Source organism: Jaculus jaculus, chromosome 18, assembly GCF_020740685.1.
Source record: "Jaculus jaculus isolate mJacJac1 chromosome 18, mJacJac1.mat.Y.cur, whole genome shotgun sequence".
In the NCBI taxonomy this organism is placed as follows: Eukaryota; Metazoa; Chordata; class Mammalia; order Rodentia; family Dipodidae; genus Jaculus; species Jaculus jaculus.
In genome coordinates this window covers 16,064,221-16,082,048 of record NC_059119.1, presented here as the reverse complement: position 1 = coordinate 16,082,048, position 17,828 = coordinate 16,064,221, and the positions used below count along the sequence as shown (strand labels likewise).

The window sequence follows — 17,828 nt, the reverse complement described above, 5'->3', positions numbered from 1 at the left end:
GCAGGCTCTCGCTGTAGCCCAGGCTGATCTGGAATTCACTATGTAGTCTCGGGGGATCCACTTATCTCTGCTTCCCAAGTGCTGGGATTAAAGGTGTGCACCACCACAACTGGCTTAATTTACTCTGGGCAGATCTTAGCTATATGGGCACGCTCTCTTTTTGTGGAAGTTTATCAAGCCATAGGCTGTTGTGTGCACTTTATATATGTTAAAAGTTCATTTTGAGGAATCGTTTGCTTTAAAAAGCAAACAAAACATGCGCACCAATGAGCACCCTTCTATCGTGAAGGACAAATGTTCTTCACAATGTCCTGAATTCACTATCTCCTTTTCCTCCCGGATGGGCTAGTTCCTCAACGCAGTTGTTTATTATGGCTTTACAGCATGCCCCGTGAAGCCGGAAAGGCCACTCCTTCTCCCGTAGACTGAAGACAGTAAGCAGCAGACGGTGTAACACTTTCCTCTCTAGTTCCCATAAAGACAATCACTAAGTAAAAGTTGATACCATCACTATTCCAAAAACAAGAAGTAGACTTAAAAATCACCTACAATGGACTGGAGAGATGGCTTAGTAGTTAAGGAGCTTTTCCCTAGTACCCATGTAAGCCAGATGCACATGGTGATGCATGCATCTGAAGTTTGTGTGCAGTGGCTAAAGGCCCCAGCACACCCATTCTCTCTACCTGCCTCTTTCTCTCTCATAAATAAATATATATTTTAAAATTATCTACAGCCGACCGTGGTAGTGCATTGCCTTCAATCCCAGCACTCAGGAGGCAGAGGTAGGAGGGTCGTTGTGAGTTCAAGACCACCCTGAGACTAGAGTGAATTCCAGGTCAGCCTGGGCTAGAGTGAGACCCTATCTTGAAAACATAAACAAAATAATCACCTACGGATGAAAGCCATGGAAATTAAAAGTCATTAAGTATTTACTTGTTAATACTAAAAATAGGCAACCCTAGTTTTTGGAAACCTCAGAAGCATTTTTTTTTCCAAACACCTTTTGATATGATAAATGCTCATAGTTTTCCAATCTTAGAAAATTACTACTGTATCCATCTACAAGGAGTTCATATTCGCTAAAGTCTGCTGTGAAGTTATAAACTCCTGACTTTTCTACTAGGATGTACTCCCACTGTTACAAGTCAAGGAACTATGACTTCTTTGTAATTTATGTCTAGAGGTAGCAGGTATGAGCTTATACTGTGTCTCATATAGCATCTACAATGTGCCACTAACATATGACTTTGCTGTTTCAGTTCACATACGGTTTATCCTACCTTCTAAACCTGTATCTTCTTTCCCCCCAGGTAGGCTTTGAATAGTTTGTTTCGCCCTTGACATCCAATAAACATATGCTACAAACTAAGCAGAAATTATAATAGCGCCAATGTCACACAAAGCAAGCCCAAATTTCTCCATTTCATTCCATTCTGCTCCTTCCCCCTTTCCCGAGCAGCTCACCCCCAGCGGGTTCCAGGCCACTCCCATCCTTGTAGCATTATTCTTCAGTAGTGCTCGTGTCAGACTCTGGCCAGAATGAGCCTTCTCTTCTCCCAGGTTTCTCACCCACCTTAGCTCACTAGTCCTTTACAACTTCAATCAAGTTAACAGGCTTTGATGCCTCTTTAAGCTGTCAGAGGAGTTATATGCAGAAGCCTTCAGGAAGCCTCGGAGCCCGCAGTGGGAATGCCCTAGCCGCATGACGCATCTCACTGCTGTGCTTCATCAAGTCAATGCATGTCTCTTAATTGTATGCTACATGTACTCGGTACAGGCCCACAGTATCACGACTCAGATGTTACTGTGAAAGCTTGTGTTAAGGAGGTATTAAAAATGATAAAAAGCTTTAGTGCCCATTTAACGTTTATGCTGCGCCCCAGTGATTACAGGATAGAAAACTTTGAACCAACAATGTAACAGGTACAGATTTTTCACGAAGCAGGAACAGGAAGAAAGGTGGTCAGCAAATGTTTAAGAATGCGTTCAGCAAATCAATCAAAGGAACCTTCACTTCTGGCCAAGATATAGGAGCAAAAACAAATGTTTTTCCCAGCTTGAAACAACCAAAAGGTAGATAAAATACAGGAAACAAAATCAATTCACAGGGGATTATTAAATCCGCGAGAGACAGAAAACAAGTAAGGTAGATGCTCACCCCTGTAAATGCCACGACAGCTTCCTAGCTTCCGCACATTAGGGGCATGATGGGAGACTCAGGTGAGCCCAGAAGACGTGCTGACCTGAGAACAGCACTAAATCAAAGGCCATGTCTGTGAAGCAAACTACTGCGCACACGCGGGGCGGGGGTGGGGAGGGCCAGGAGACCTCCCTCAGAATACAGAGCTAAATGTGACCGGTCAATACATGCAGTACTAACATGGAGAAGAGATCATTTCACAAGAGAAATATATCCTGTGCCAAACAACCAGGTTGAAAAACACTTCATGAGATATGAAGCTTTCAGTAGAATATACAGAATGATTTTGTCACAGTACTAAGGCAAAAATAAACCTAAACACAATGGTCCACAACTAAGGACAATTCCCTTCATGCTCCAGGGATATTTGGCAACATGTGGAAGCATTTTTGATTACCTTAGGTGGGAGAAGGAATGTCACTATCATCTATGGCATAAGATATTGATAGCCCTCTAATGCCGCCTGGCAGGTGGTACACAGCCACAACCTCAACATGCTGGAGACTGAGGCAGGATGGCCATGAGTTCAAAGCCAGCCTGGGCTACATGAGATTATCTTTAAAAAAAAAAAAAAAAAGGAGGAGGAGGAGAGCAAGCAAGCAAGGCATGGTGGCACACACCTTTCATTCCAGCACGCAGGAGGCACAGGTAGGAGGAAGCTGTGAGTTGGAGGCCACCTTGAGACTACATAGTGAACATAGTGAATCCCAGGGTCAGCCTGGGCTACAGCGAGATCTTACCTTGAAAGACCAAAAAAAAAAAAAAAAAAAGGAAGTGAAAGGAGGACAGGATAGGACAAGCAAGGAAATAAGAAGAAACATATAAAATCAATACAGCCAAAAGTTGGTTCTTTAGAAGAGATCAATAAATGGTGGCTCACACCTTTAATCCCAGCATGAGAGAGGCAGAGGTAGGAGGATCGCCATGAGTTCAAGGTCACCCTGAGACTCCATAGAGAATTCCAGGTCAGCCTGGGCTACAGTGAGACCCTGCCTCGAAAAAGAAACAAAAATTGATAAATTTCTGCCCAGAATGAGTGTGTGTATGGAAGTGGGGGAAGAGAAATATAAACATAGCAACAAGGACAAATTGGTGACATCTTAACAGGTTTTAGATATATAAAGGGTAATAAACACTATGAACTGTATGCAAGGCAATATGGTTATTTAGATAAACAAATCCCTTAAAAGACATTCATTAGCAAGATTTAATTAGAATCAATAGTTTCGATAGCTCTGCATCTACTAAGGAAATTAAGTATGTAGCTAAAACACATTCTCACAAAAAAATTTCAGGCCCAGTGGGCTTCACTCCTGAGTTGTAGCAAGTATTAAAGAATAATACCAATTTTGGAGCTGGAGAGATGGCTTAGCAATTAAGGTGCTTGCCTGTGAAGCCTAAAGACCCAGATTTGGCTCCCTAGAACCCAGGTAAGCCAGTTGCACAAGGTGGCACAAAAGTCTGTGTCTGGAGTCTGTATGCAGTGGCTAGAGGCCCTGCCATGCCCATTCTCTTTTTCTCTAATAAATAGTAAAAAAAAAAAAAAAAAAAAATTTTTTTTCAAGGTAGCATCCTACTCTAGCCCAAGCTGACCTGGAATTCACTATGTAGTCTCAGGGTAGCCTTGAACTCATGGTGATCTTCCTACCTCTGCCTCCCAAGAGCTGGGATTAAAGGTGTGTGCCCCATTGAAGGCACATATTTAAAAAAAAAAAAAAAAAAAAGCAAATTTCTCCAAACCCTTCCACACTGGAGTACCCAAGCTGGACGTCCAAACTGGACCCCAGGTTCCATGTAAAAAGCCAGAAGCTGCGGTGGGCTTCTGTCACCCCAGCATGCTGACACTGATGGCGAGTGGGAGGTGGAGCCAGGAGGAGTCCCATAAAGCTCTTGGTGAGCACACTAAGAATCAAAGAAACACTGGGAAGGCAAGGACTGATCCATACACACATCAAAGCTTTAAAAAAGGAAGCTGGAAGCCGGGCGTGGTGGCGCATGCCTTTAATCTCAGTACTCGGGAGGCAGAGGTAGGAGGATCACCGTGAGTTTGAGGCCACCCTGAGACTCCATAGTGAATTTCAGGTCAGCCTGGGCTAGAGTGAGACCCTACCTCGGAAAAAAAAAAAAAAAGGAAGGTAGATGCCGAGCATGGTGGCGCACGCCTTTAATCCCAACACTCGGGAGGCAGAGGTAGGAGGATCACCATGAGTTCGAGGCCACCCTGAGACTCCATAGTGAATTTCAGGTCAGCCTGGGCTAGAGTGAGACCCTACCTTGAAGGAAAAAAAACAAACAAAAAAAGAAAGCTGGGAGCTGGGTGTGGTGACATATGCCTTTAACCCCAGGACTCAGAAGGATTACAGAGTGAATACCAGGTCAGCCTGGGCTAGAGTGAGACCCTACATTGAAAAACCATAAATAAATAAATAAATGAACAAAAAAGGAGGAGGAGGAGGGAGAGAGAAAGAAAACCATGATATCCTGTATAAAAGACCTCTTAAATACAACACCAAAGCAAACTTCATAAAGGAGCACACTGCTACAATGGACTTCATCTTTCTATATAGGGGAGCATGATTTTTAGCCTGCAAATTTCTACCATCTGAATTTCTTTTTTTTCCCTTTTGGATTGTTGAGGCAGGGTCTTACTCTAGCTCAGGCTGACCTGAAATTCACTATGTAGTCTCAGGGTGGCCTTGAACTCACAGCAATCCTCCTATGATCCTCCTACCTCTATCTCCCAAGGGCTGGGGATTAAAGGTGTGCACCACCGCACCTGGCCTTTTTTTTTTTTCTTTTCTGAAACAGACTTTCTATGTATCCCAGGCTGGCCTGAACTTCTGAATCTCCTGCTTCCACCCATCAACTGCTAGGATTAGATGCATGTACCACCACAGTTGGCTGCTTGAGTCACAAGGTATTTCTATGGTAATAAGACAGATTTTTTTTAAAACCAACAGCTTTGGTGACACTCCACTGTATTATACAATAACATGTCCGTCTCCACATTGCTAGCAATTGTTCACAATTTTATTAGAACTATAAATAGCACCGTATCACCTTAGGATAGATTTCTATAGATAGAATCCAAAATGATATTTGAACACTAACTCAGTTACATGATTAAAATATAATCTACTCTTTTTTAAAAAACATGTAACGCTTCATGAATTTGTGTGTCATCCTTGTGCAGGGGCCATGCTGATCTTCTCTGTATCGTTCTGGTTTTAGTATGTGTGCTGCCAAAGGGAGCACTCTTTTTTTCTGTTGTTTTTTGAGGTAGGGTCTCACTCTATCCCAGGCTGACCTGGAATTCACAATGTAGTCTCAGGCTGACCTCAAACTCACATCCTCCTATCTCTGCCCCCCTCCCAAGTGCTGGCATTAAAGGCCTGCACCACCACTTTTCTGAGACAAATCGGGCTTTGTAGATTTAATTGGTGTGGAACTTCCTACACAGAGAGCAGCAGACTGCCCTCAAACTCGCTTTGATCTTTCCACCTCTGTCTCCCGAATGCTATGAGTATATAGGCATGTACCATGCCATGCCTGGCTTTGCCCACATTAAACATTTTTTATTTATTTATATATTTGACAGAGAAAGAGGGAGAGAGAAAGAGGGAGGGAGGAAGGGAGGAAGAGAATGGGCACGCTAGGGTCTCCAGCCACTGCAAACGAACTCCAGATGCATGCGACCCCTTGTGCATCTGGCTAACATGGGTCCTGGGGAATCGAATCTGGGTTCTTTGGCTTTGCAGGCAAATGTCTTAACTGCTAAGCCATCCCTCCAGCCCTTCACCCAAATTTAAAAGCATTGCATGTAAAGCCTGTTACTTATTCCAAACAAATTGTTTGGCTTCGGTGCTGCTGGGGATTGAACCTAGGGCTTCATGCATGCAAGGAAAGGGACTTACCACTGAGCTACAGCCCCAGTCACCTGGCATGTGCAAAGGCAACATTTCAGTTAGAAATGAAATCAAGAACAATCAGAACTTCAGCCTGGCCTAGATACTCAGTAGTCAACGGGTCTTTAAGGCATTCTATTAGGTGATCCAAATCTCTTTCTGTATAAGTACCTCCAGCGGGCTTAACAAATGAGCACCGCCAGCTGCTAACTGCAAAGGGAGATGATGTCGGCACACCCTCTCCCCTGCTGCCATTTTGCCCACTCTACCTCTGACTGACAAGACAGTCTGGCTAACTGGAGCTGCATGACACTAGTGACTCAGTGTGTGTCACACATGATGAACGAGCACCAGCACCAAGCACACTCACCAGGATGAACGAGCACCCAGCACCAAGCACGTTCACACATGATGAACGAGCACCCAGCACCAAGCACGTTCACCAGAATGAACAAGCACCGGCACCAAGCATGCTCACCAGGATGAGCCACTGCAGCCAGACAAGTTTTGAAATGAAACGGAAAGCAAAGGGGAAAGGAGGACCTAGTTTTCAGTCACTGTTCTTGTTATCATCACAAAGTAGCTGGGTGTGGAACAGCAGTACTGGCTTTCTTTCTTTCATTTCTTTTTTTAAATAAATATGTATTTATTTGACAGAGAAAGAGAGAGAGAATGGGCGTGCCAGGCCACCAATAAATAAAATGAATAAAATAAATAATAAATAATAAAATAAAATTCCAGCCACCGCAAACAACCTCCAGACATGTGCGCCTCCTTGGGCATCTGGCTAACGTGGGTCGTGGAGAATCAAACCTGGGTCCTTAGGCTTCATAGGCAAGCACCTTAACCACTAAGCCGTCTTTCCAGCCTCCATTCCTCATTTTTAAAGCTGAAAGCTATTTCATTCTTGGATACTGTGAATAACTGCTCTGAACAAGTATCTGTTCAGATCCCTTTTCAATTTTTCTGGTTATGCCAGAAGTGGAACTGCTGTTGAATTTTCTGAGGCCCTGCCATATGTTCTCAACAGCAGCTGCACTATTTTACTTTCTACCAACATTATTCTTACCAATTATTACTGGTCTGGGCTTTTTTGGTTTTGATAACAGCCATTTTAATGTGTGATGTGGTGACTGTGGTTTGTATTGACTTTCCCTAATGAGCAGTGGTGTGAAGCATCTTTTTATATACATCCTAGACATCTGTATATCTTTTTAGGAGGTGAGGGGACTGAATTCATAGCCTTACACTTACTAGACAAGTAATTTACCACCGAGTTACACCCCTTGGTTTTGAAATAAGACTCATTACATAGTCCAGATTCCTCCAAGACCATTATTTGTAAATCTTTGGAGAAATATCTATTCAAGTCCTTAGTCAATTTTCTAATCAGGCTGTTTCTGCAATGGGTCTGTTTGTTTTGTTTTTACTTTGAGGCAATATCTCCCTCTAGCCCAGGATGACCTGGAACTCAGCTTTAGCTTAGGCTGGCCTCAAACTCACTTCAATCCACTGTGCCTACCTCCCAAGTGAGTGCTAGAAAAGGCATGAACCACCATGCCTGGATAGACAGTATTTTTTTAATTATTTTATTTTATTCATTAGAGAGAGAAAGAGAATGAATGAATGAGTATATGCACGCCAGGGCACCCAGCTGCTGCAAATGAACTCCAGACTCATGCACAGGCCACTATGTGGATCACCTTTACGTGGGTCCTAGGGAATCGAACCCGGGTCCTTTGACTTTGCAAGCAAGCGCCTTAATCACTAAGCAATCTCTCCAGCCATAGATGGGGCTTTTAAAAATTATTTATATGTATGTGTGGGGGCACACCAGGGCCTCCTGCTACTGCAAACAAGTAACAGACATCTGTGCTGACAAACGCAGGCAGGCTTTGCAATGGTATGTTTTTAAATTCAACAGCACCATGCTAACCTGCTATCAATGTGGCAAAAGCAGCACTGCTCTCTAGACCAGTCCAAACCATCTCTACTAGCCCAGCCCAGTCCAGCCCAGCCCAGCAGATCAAAACTAAGTAAAGCCAAATAACGTTATTTCCCCTTAATTATTTGGGAGTACAAGGTATGCTTCTTCCTCTCTTCTCATTAGTTCATATACTACTGTATCCTTTTGAATGTATGACATGATGTGTTTTCAATAGGCTTTGTTTCAACTGAATTTTTTTTTTTTAATTTGAGAGCGACAGACACAGAGAGAAAGACAGATAGAGGGAGAGAGAGAGAATGGGCGCGCCAGGGCTTCCAGCCTCTGCAAACGAACTCCAGACGTGTGCGCCCCCTTGTGCATCTGGCTAACGTGGGACCTGGGGAACCGAGCCTCGAACCGGGGTCCTTAGGCTTCACAGGCAAGCGCTTAACCGCTAAGCCATCTCTCCAGCCCTCAACTGAACTTTTTTTGCCTAAGCATTTAAGTGTCAGTGGAAAAAGATGTGGTAAAGGGTCCCAATAATACTTTAAACACAAGCTGGGCTTGGTAGCTCACATCTTTAATCCCAGTACTCAGGAGGCTAAGGTAAGAGGATTGATATGTGAGGCCAGTACTCACTCAGGGCTAGAGAAAGCCTGCCTCTAAAAAATATAAATAAAATAATAAAATAAACAGGGCTGGAGAGATGGATTAGCAGTTAAGGTGCTTGCCTGCAAAGCCAAAGGACCCAGGTTCAATTCCCCAGGACCCACGTAAGCCAGATGCACAATGTGGTACCTATCTCTGGAGCTCGTTTGCAGGAGCCGGAGGCCCTGGCGTGCCCATTCCCCCTCTATCTGCTTCTTTCTCACTCTCTTGCAAACAAACAAACAAACAAATAAATAAATGCCAGCTTGAGTTTGACTCCCCAGTACTCATGTAAAGCCACAAGCAGCAGATGCAATGCATCTGGATCTTTTTTTGTTATTTTTTGGAGTGAAAAGGGGACTTGGTGCACCCATTTTTCTCAAATAAATAAATAAAAATATTTTTTAGCCAGGTGTGGTAGTGAATGCCTTTAATAGCACTTGGGAGGCAGAGGTAGGAAGCTCATCATGAGTTGGAGGCCTCCCTGAGACTACATAATGAATTCCAGGTTAGCCTGGGCAAGAGCAAGACCCTACCTCAAAAAGCAATATACATACATACATACATACTTTACATACATGTATGTGTGTGTGTATATTTACATAAATATTACACTTCGCACAAAATACATTTTTTTAAATTATTTTAAAGTGAAACAAATAATCTGATCTGGCTACTTCATCTTATATTATGCAAATTCAAATAGCATTGAGATTAAGAAAGTATATAAACAACCCCCCTTTTTTTTGGCGGTAGGGTCTTACTCTAGTCCGGGCTGACCTGGAATTCACTATGTAGTCTTAGGGTGGCCTCTAACTCACAGCGATCCTCCTACCTCTACCTCCTGAGTGGTGGGGTTAAAGGCATGTGACACCACGCCCGGCTTAAACACCCCCATTATAAACACCTTTACCACAGAGCCATCTCCCAAGCCCCTCACTACAAATTTAAAAAAATAAAGTAATAATAAACAAGTAACAGAAAGTAGACAGAAACAAAAAATAATAATAAAGCAAACAAGGGTTTGAGCAATGGCTCAGCAGTTAAGGCACTTGTCTGCGAAGCCCAAGGACCCGTGTTTGACTCTCTAGATCCTACATAAGCCAAATGCACACGGTGACACCAGCATGCAAGGTCATACATGTGCACAGGGTGGCGCATGCACCTGGAGTTAGATTACAGTGGCTGGAGGCCCTGGTGTGCCAACTGTCACTCTCTCTTGCTCTTGCATTGAAGAAAAAAACACCAGGGTTGGGCGTGGTGGTGCATGCCTTTAATCCCAGCACTTGGGAGGCAGAGGTTGGAGGATCACTGTGAGTTCAAGGCCAGCCTGAGACTCCATCGTGAATTCCAGGTCAGCCTGGGCTAGAGTCAGACCTTATTTCAAAAAAATTCTAAAAAACAAAAAACACCAGGCCTGGGGGCGCATGCCTTTAATCCCAGCACTTGGAAGGCAGAGGTAGGAGGATCACCGTGAGTTTGAGGCCATTCTGAGACTACAGAGTGAATTGCAGGTCAGACTGAGCTAGAGTGAGACCTTACCTCAGACTAAAAAAGAAAGAAAGCCAGTATGTTAGGCTTGCCTAAATAAATAAAGCAAACAAAAGTAACACCTAGGACAAAAGAACTTATTGGATTTTTGTTTGTGTTATTTAAAAAAAAAACACTTTGATTTATTTGCAAGGAGAAAGAGAAAGGGAAAAAGAGAGAGAAGAGAGGAAAAAGTAGATATGTCAGGGCCTCTTGCAGCTGCGAAAGAACTCCGGATGCATGCACCACTTTGAGCGTGTGACTTTACATGGGCACTGAGGAACCCAACCCAGGCTGTCAAGGCTTTCCAATTTAGTGCCTTTAACCACTGAGCAACTTCTCCAGTCCCTAAAATATAGTTTAAAAGGGACAGTCTCACAAAATAAACAAACAAAAACCCTGTAAACTTATAATCTGTACATAATGCCAAAATCTAAAACTCAGAAAATAGAAGTATTATAAATAATTGATGAAATTTCCAATTTATATATTTCTTTTTTTTTTTAAGAGAGAGAGAGAGAGAGAGAGGAGAGATAGAGAATTGGTATGCCAGGGCCTTAGCCACTGAAATCAAACTCCAGACACTTGAGCCACCTAATGGGCAACTTTTGCGACCTTGTGCTGGCCTCACCTTTGTGTGCCTGGCTAACATGGGATCTGGAGAGTAAAACATGGGTCCTTAGGCTTTGCAGGCAAGCACCTTAACCACTAAGCCATCTCTCCAGCCCCAATTTATGTATTTCTGATAATTATGAGAATAAAAGAGTGTTCAGCCAGGTGTGGTGGTGTACACCTTTAGTCCCAGCACTTGGGAGGCAGAGGTAGGAGAATCACCATGAGTTCAAGGCCAGTCTGAGACTACACAGCCTAGGCTAGAGTGAAACCTTACCTTAAAAAAAAAATGGGCTAGAGAAATAGCTTAGTGGTTAAGGCACTTGCCTGCAAAGTCAAAGGACCACAGTTCGATTCCCCAGGACCAGATGCACAAGGTGGTACATACATATGGAGTTTGCCTGCAGTAGCTGGAGGCCCTGGAACACCCATTCTTTCTATCTCTATCTGCCCTCTGTCTCTCTCAAATAAATTTTTTTAAAAGTTCAAAATATGGCATGAATACTTTCACCAACTCTACATCAATAAGTCTGGAAATCTGTAAGTTCCTGATAGAGTTCAGTACTCCAAGGCAAAGCAGCCTGACATAGAGCAAGGAGCACGACTGCACTGCACTGCACTGTAATCTCGGGAGGTTAATTTCTATGCTAGTATTATTTTCAGGTGAGTTGATCATCTTTTTTTGGAGGTCGGGTCTCACTCTAACCAAGGCTGACCTGGAATTCACTATGTAATCTCAGGGTGGCCTCAAACTCACAGTGATCCTCCTACCTCTGCCTCCCGAGTAATAATCATCTTTCGTGATGCCTCAATGCCCTTCCACCTGTAAAATGAGGAAACAGGAATAATAGAAGGAAATTAACATTTACTAACACATTCTACAGATGGGACCGGTCTTTCATCACAATTCCTTCCTCATCTCTGCCTGGCTGACTGTTCTATGTTCTATTCTTGAGTCTTCACAGTAACAGATGACAAGATAGATACAAATAGTGCCAGTAGGAGCTGCTGCTACATTTACTGATGCTCAGACACTCTTCTGAGACTCTCGATGTGATCTTATCTGTATTGCATATGGACAGCATTGAAGGAGTTAGTGATGCGTTATCCCGGAACATGCCACACTGATAAATTATTTCAGGTTGAAATTGTTTCAGGAGCTGTAACATCTAAAAGAGCCAAAGGAGAGGACAGGGCCGGAAGAGAGCTAGCTATACTGTACTGTGCTCTTAACTTTCTGATGGATTGAAGAAGAAAAAAAAAAAGCCGGGTGTGGTAGCACACACCTTTAATCCCAGCACTCAGGAGGCAGAGGTAGGAGGATTGCCTTGATTTCGAGGTCACCCTGAGAGACTACATAGTGAATTCCAGGTCAGCCTGGGCTATAGTAAGACTCTACAGTGAAAAAACAAAAACACCACCAAAAAATAAAAAAAATAAAAAATCTCTGTGAAGGAATAGTTCTGAATCTTCACTTAGACACTGGTCACACAAATCTATTTTTGTTTTGTTTTGTTTTCCAGGTAGGGTCTCACTCTAGCTCAGAATGACCTGGTGTTCACTATGTTGTCTCAGGATGGCCTTGAGCTCATGGCGATCCTACCTCCACCTCCTGAGTGCTGGGATTAAAGGCATGCACCCCCATGACTGGCTTCTTTTTTTATTTTTTAAAAATTCTTTAGAGAGAATGAGAGAGAATTCGTGCACCAGGGAGTCAGCCACAACAACTGAACTACAGACACTGTGACACTTGTGCCACCTAACAGGCACGTGCAGCCTTATGCTTGCCTCACCTTTGTGCGTCTGGCTAGCATGGGATATGGAGAATAGAACATAGGTCCTTAGGCTTCGCAGGGCAGTGCCTTAACTGCTAAGCCATCTCTTCAGCCCTAAAATTTATTCTTTACAACAAGCATATATACTTGATAATTTAGAAAAAAAAATAAGAAAATTTAAGCAGTATTATTTCTCCCAGAATATCATACTTAAATATACATATATACATATACATATATATATATATATATACATATATATACACACACACATATATATATAATACATCATACTTAAAAAGAGATAAACAAAACTCAATTCAATGTATCCTAGGAATACTGTGGCAACCAACAAAGCCACCAAGTCCATAACAAGACCTGATTACAGATGCAGCTCCATCGCATTAACAGGGTGACTGGAAAATGATCCAACCTTTAGGAGCAGTTATCTGAAGCCCCAAGGACATCATCTGTGCGTCAACAGGACAGCATTCTTACAGTATTAGACTGGTGGTGACCTAAGATACCTAGGTTAGTTCTTCAATTTACAACCCCAAAAAACTAAGCTAGTGTTGCAGTCAGCTTCAAGTTGCTACATAAAGACCCCGACCAAGAGCAGCTTGTGGGAGGAAAGGGCTTATTTCGGCTCACAAACTCAAAAGGAAGCTCCATGGTGGCAGGAAGAAAACAATGGCATGAGCAGACAGTGGACATCACCTCCCGGCCAACATCAGGTGGACAACAGCATCAGGAGAGTGTGCCGAACACTGGCAAGGGGAAGCCAGCTATAACACCCATAAGCCCACACCCAACAATAATGTCCTCTAGGAGGATCCAATTCCCAAATTGCCACCAGCGGGGACCTAGCATTCAGAGCACAAAAGTTTATGGGGGACACCTGAATCAAGCCACCATACCTAGAGTTAAATATTCCTGAGCGATCTGCTCCAACAGAATCTGATATAGAACCTGGAAAGCACAGCACTTTAGGGTACTGGCTTTACCCACTGACAGATGGCTCAGCAGGTAAAGGGGCTTGCTTGAAAAGGCTGACAGCCTAAGTTCAATTCCCTAATACCCATGTAAAGCCAGATGCACAAAGTGGTATATGTGTCTGGAGTTTGTTTGCAGTGGCAGGAGGTCTTGGAATGCCCATACCCACTCTCACTGCCTGCCTCTTTCTGTTTCTCTTTTAAATATATATTTTTTTAATAGGCTCACTCTAAAATCAAACTGCCCAAGGTCAAATTGGGAATTTATTCATAGTATGCGCTACGGCAAAAGTTGTAACCAAATGGCCTTCACTATCTCTCTCTGTAGTCCCAGCTGGCCTCAAACTCAGTGATCCTCCTACCTCTGCCTCCCAAGTGCTACGATGAAAGGCGTGTGTGCCACCACGCCCGGCTTCTTCGCTATCTCTTTTTTTCCAAGCACAGGCAGGGGGAAGGGGTGCATGCCAGGACCTCTAGCCACTGCAAAGGAACTCCAGACACATGGGCCACCTTGGGCATCTGGTTACACATGGGTAATCAAGCTTGGGTTCCTTGGCTTTGCAGACAAGCACCTTAACCACTAAGCCACTGCTCCAGGCCCTTCAATGTCTTTTCACTGCTTTTTTTGATCTTTCAAAGTAGGGTCTCAGTGCAGCCCAGTGTGACCTGGAACTTACTCTGTAACAGTCCCAGGCTGACCTCAAACTCACAAGACTCCCTCGTGCTGGAACTAAAGGCATGCACCACCAAGCACTATCTTTTTTTTTTTTTTTTTGGTTTTTCAAGGTAGGGTCTCACTCTGGCTCAGGCTGACCTGGAATTCACTATGTAGTCTCAGGGTGGCCTCGAACTCACGGCAATCCTCCTACCTCTGCCTCCCGAGTGCTGGGATTAAAGGCGTGGGCCACCACGCCAAGCACTATCTTATCTGTAAACAGGAAAGTACTTGTTCTTCCCGTTTCTGTGAAGATGCCCTGAAGGTAATGATGCTTTCAAGGCATTTATAATAGTGCTTGGAAATTAAAAAAAAAAAAAAAAAAACTGTCTCTTTTTCTCTCAAATAAATGAAAAAATAGTAAAAATGCCAGGGCTAGAAAGAGATGGTTCACTGGTTAAAGGAACTTGTTGCTTGCAAAGACTGATGGCCCAGCTTCAATTCCTCAATTCCCATGTAAAGCCAGATGCACAAAGGGGCACATGTGTCTGGAGTTTGTTTAATGGGAGGAAGCCCTAGTGTGCCCATTCTCTCTATGTATCTTTTTCCTTTTATTTCTGCCTCTTTCTGTTCTCTCACATAAATAAAAATAAAAAAATAAATAAAGTTAATGTTCATAAGTTTTTATAGGCTGGAAAGCTCAACTTTCCTGGCTAGTTTGCTCAAGGCCCTGACTTGGATCCCCGACACTGAAAAACAGTTTCCTTAGGGAATAATATATATTATAGCTGTAATCTTGCTAAAATAAGCCTAAACTCAATTTAACCTAATTGAACCTATCTAATACGCACACAATAGAAATAACTTATATTAGTTACACATCCATCAACAGAAGTCTAAAGCAGTCCTTATGAAAGCAAAACAGTATAAACTACAATGTAGAAAGACGTTTACTTTGTGCATTTATATCTAAATTTTGTGGTAAACTTAACTGTAGCTTCTAGTATTTTGGACTATCCAGACTCTTCATTTCATTTGAAAATTTTTAGTTCTAAATAACATTTTCCGTGAACACACAAATTTTTTTTCTTATTTATTCAAAGATATTTTACGTTTTCTTAGTAAGCAAAAGGACACTGTCTCCAAAACACCTATGAAATCTGTACTTCTTACGAAACAGTTCCAGAGACCATGAGCCAGTCTTTACCAGTCATTTCTGAAAATCCAGTGTTGTTATGAGCACTTCTCAACAACAGAATTTGGGGCAGCACATGTGAAAACAAATTGCCTTCTCAGTTTCATCAACATTCCCTTGGCTGCACTTCAGTTCTGAGACTTTTTTGCTGTCCCGAGCATGCACGTGCTGCTCAAAAGTTGATATGTATACCAAAGAACATAAATCCTTTCTGGCTCTAACTGACTTTAAAACTAAGGCTGGGAGCCGGGTGTGGTGGCGCACGCCTTTAATCCCAGCGCTAGGGAGGCAGAGGTAGGAGGATCACTGAGAGTTTGAGACCACCCTGAGACTACATAGTGAATTCCAGGTCAGCCTGGGCCAGAGTGAGACCTTACCTCAAAAAAAAAAAAAAAGAAAGGAAAAAGAAAACTAAGGCTGGGGTTGGGGATTTAGCTCAGTGGATCAACGCCTGCCTAGCAAAGCATAAGACTCTGGGTTCAGTCCTCAGCACTGGGGGGCAAGAAGTCACAAAAAGACCAAAAAACAAACAAACAAGGGAACTAAAATGAAAGCTCACACTGGTTGAGTTGCACTGAATAAGGATCCAGAGCTATCTGAGCCTAATGAAGACGGGGTCACGAGGCCCAAGCCCTCCCTGAGGAGCACTTGGCAGTTAATAGTTGCTGGCTAAGGGAGTCCAGTGGCAGAGCTACTGATAAAGTTGCCCATCCTCCAGGAAGTACTGTTGACCCTGACCCCCACCCAAGGTAGGGTCTTGCTGTAGCCCAGCCCAGCCCAGCCCAGGCTGACCTGGAATTTACTATTTAGTCTCGGGGTGGCCTCAAACTCAGTGCTGGGATTAAAGGGCACCATGCCTGGCTTTTTTTGTTTGTTTGTTTGTTTGTTTTGAGACGCATTCTCATATAGCCTTATACCTGCAGGTGAAAATACCATGCCCACTGTTACAGTCAGGTTCCCACTGCTGACAGAAAACACCCAACCAAGAGCAGCTTGTGGGGAAAAGAGTGGCTTCTGGCTTACAAACTCTAGGGGAAGTTCCATGATGGCAGGAGAAAACGATGGCATAAGCAGAGGGTGATATCACCTCTCGGCCAACATCAGGTGGACAACAGCAAAAGGAGAGAGAGTGTGCCAAACACTGGCAAGGGGAAGCTGGCTACAACACCCATAAACCTGCCCCCGACAATACCCCGCCTCCAGGATGCTTTAATTCCCAAATTGCCATCAGCTGGGGACCTAGCAATCAGAACTCCTAAGTTTATGGATGTTCTGATTGCTAGGTCAAACCACCACACCCAGCTTAAAATCTTTATTTTAAAATATGCTATATCCCAAATCCAATCTACATAATGGAAAATAAGAAAGGGGCTCAAGACTCCACATTCTTAACTACGAAAATGGTGCTGCGAGCCAGTCATGGCAGCACACATCTTTAGTAACAGCACCCCAGAGGCAGAAGAGGATCACAGAGAGTTCAAGGCCAGTCTGAGACTACACAGTGAATTCCAGGTCAGCCTGAGCTAGAGCGAGACCCTACCTCGAAAAACCAAGAAACCAAAACAGAACAACAACAAACAGTTACAGGCAATTGTGCAGTGTGAAGCCTCTTCACAGAATGAGGTGCGTGCTAAGTGCCCTGGGAAGTCTACCACCGCACTCACGATGGCGCTTTCTGCCGTGCAGATCCACTTTACTCTGCAGCTGACTTCTTTATGACTACAGCTGACAAGGGAAATGGAAATGCAATAGACAGTAGGCATGCTGATTACCAATGGCGTGCCTGCCTGGAACAGATGCTCTTTAATTTTGTAATAACATCAAAATGTAACCTTAACAGAGTTCTTATATTCCAAATTTTTATACTCCAAGACATATTTAGAACTAAGTTTGGCTGGGTGCGGTGGAGCATGCCTGTAATCCTGGCACTCAGGAGGTTGACACATGAGAATCGTGAATTAAGGACTAGCCTGGGCTACAGAATGAGCCCCTGTTCCACAAAGGAAAAGCAAAACAAAGAACTAAACATAAAGACAAGTTCTGTAGAGGATCTGTCTGGGAAGGAAGCAGAAACAAACAGGCAGCAACACTCTACGTAGGCTTCAACTAAAGGTCACTTTTATTAAGGAAAGTCAATCTTCTGACTACCTCAAAGAAGCAAAACTAGCAATTCACCTCTCCTTTGAAGAAATAACTTCCACTGAACATTTGAAGATATGGTCTACTCACATTAACTGATTTAGAAGCTTGTAATCAGTAAATGACCTTCTCATGATGATTAAAGAGTAGATCCTTGCTAAGCGTAGAAAATACTTGCTTAGGGCTGGAGAGATGGCTTAGTGGTTAAGGCATGCGCCCACAAAGCCAAAGGACCCATAAGGACCCATAT

The 17,828-nt window shown here is 43.3% G+C and overlaps 1 protein-coding gene and 1 non-coding gene across 3 annotated transcripts in view; both read right to left on the bottom strand.

The window, feature by feature from the left end:
- Window positions 1-17,828, bottom strand: part of Samd8 (sterile alpha motif domain containing 8) — a 39,668-nt gene that overhangs the window by 19,327 nt on the left and 2,513 nt on the right. The gene's annotated exons all lie outside the window — the stretch shown is intronic.
- LOC123455933 lies at window positions 5,349-5,455 on the bottom strand. The gene has a single exon (XR_006634230.1). It is a non-coding gene; the product is annotated as a U6 spliceosomal RNA (small nuclear RNA).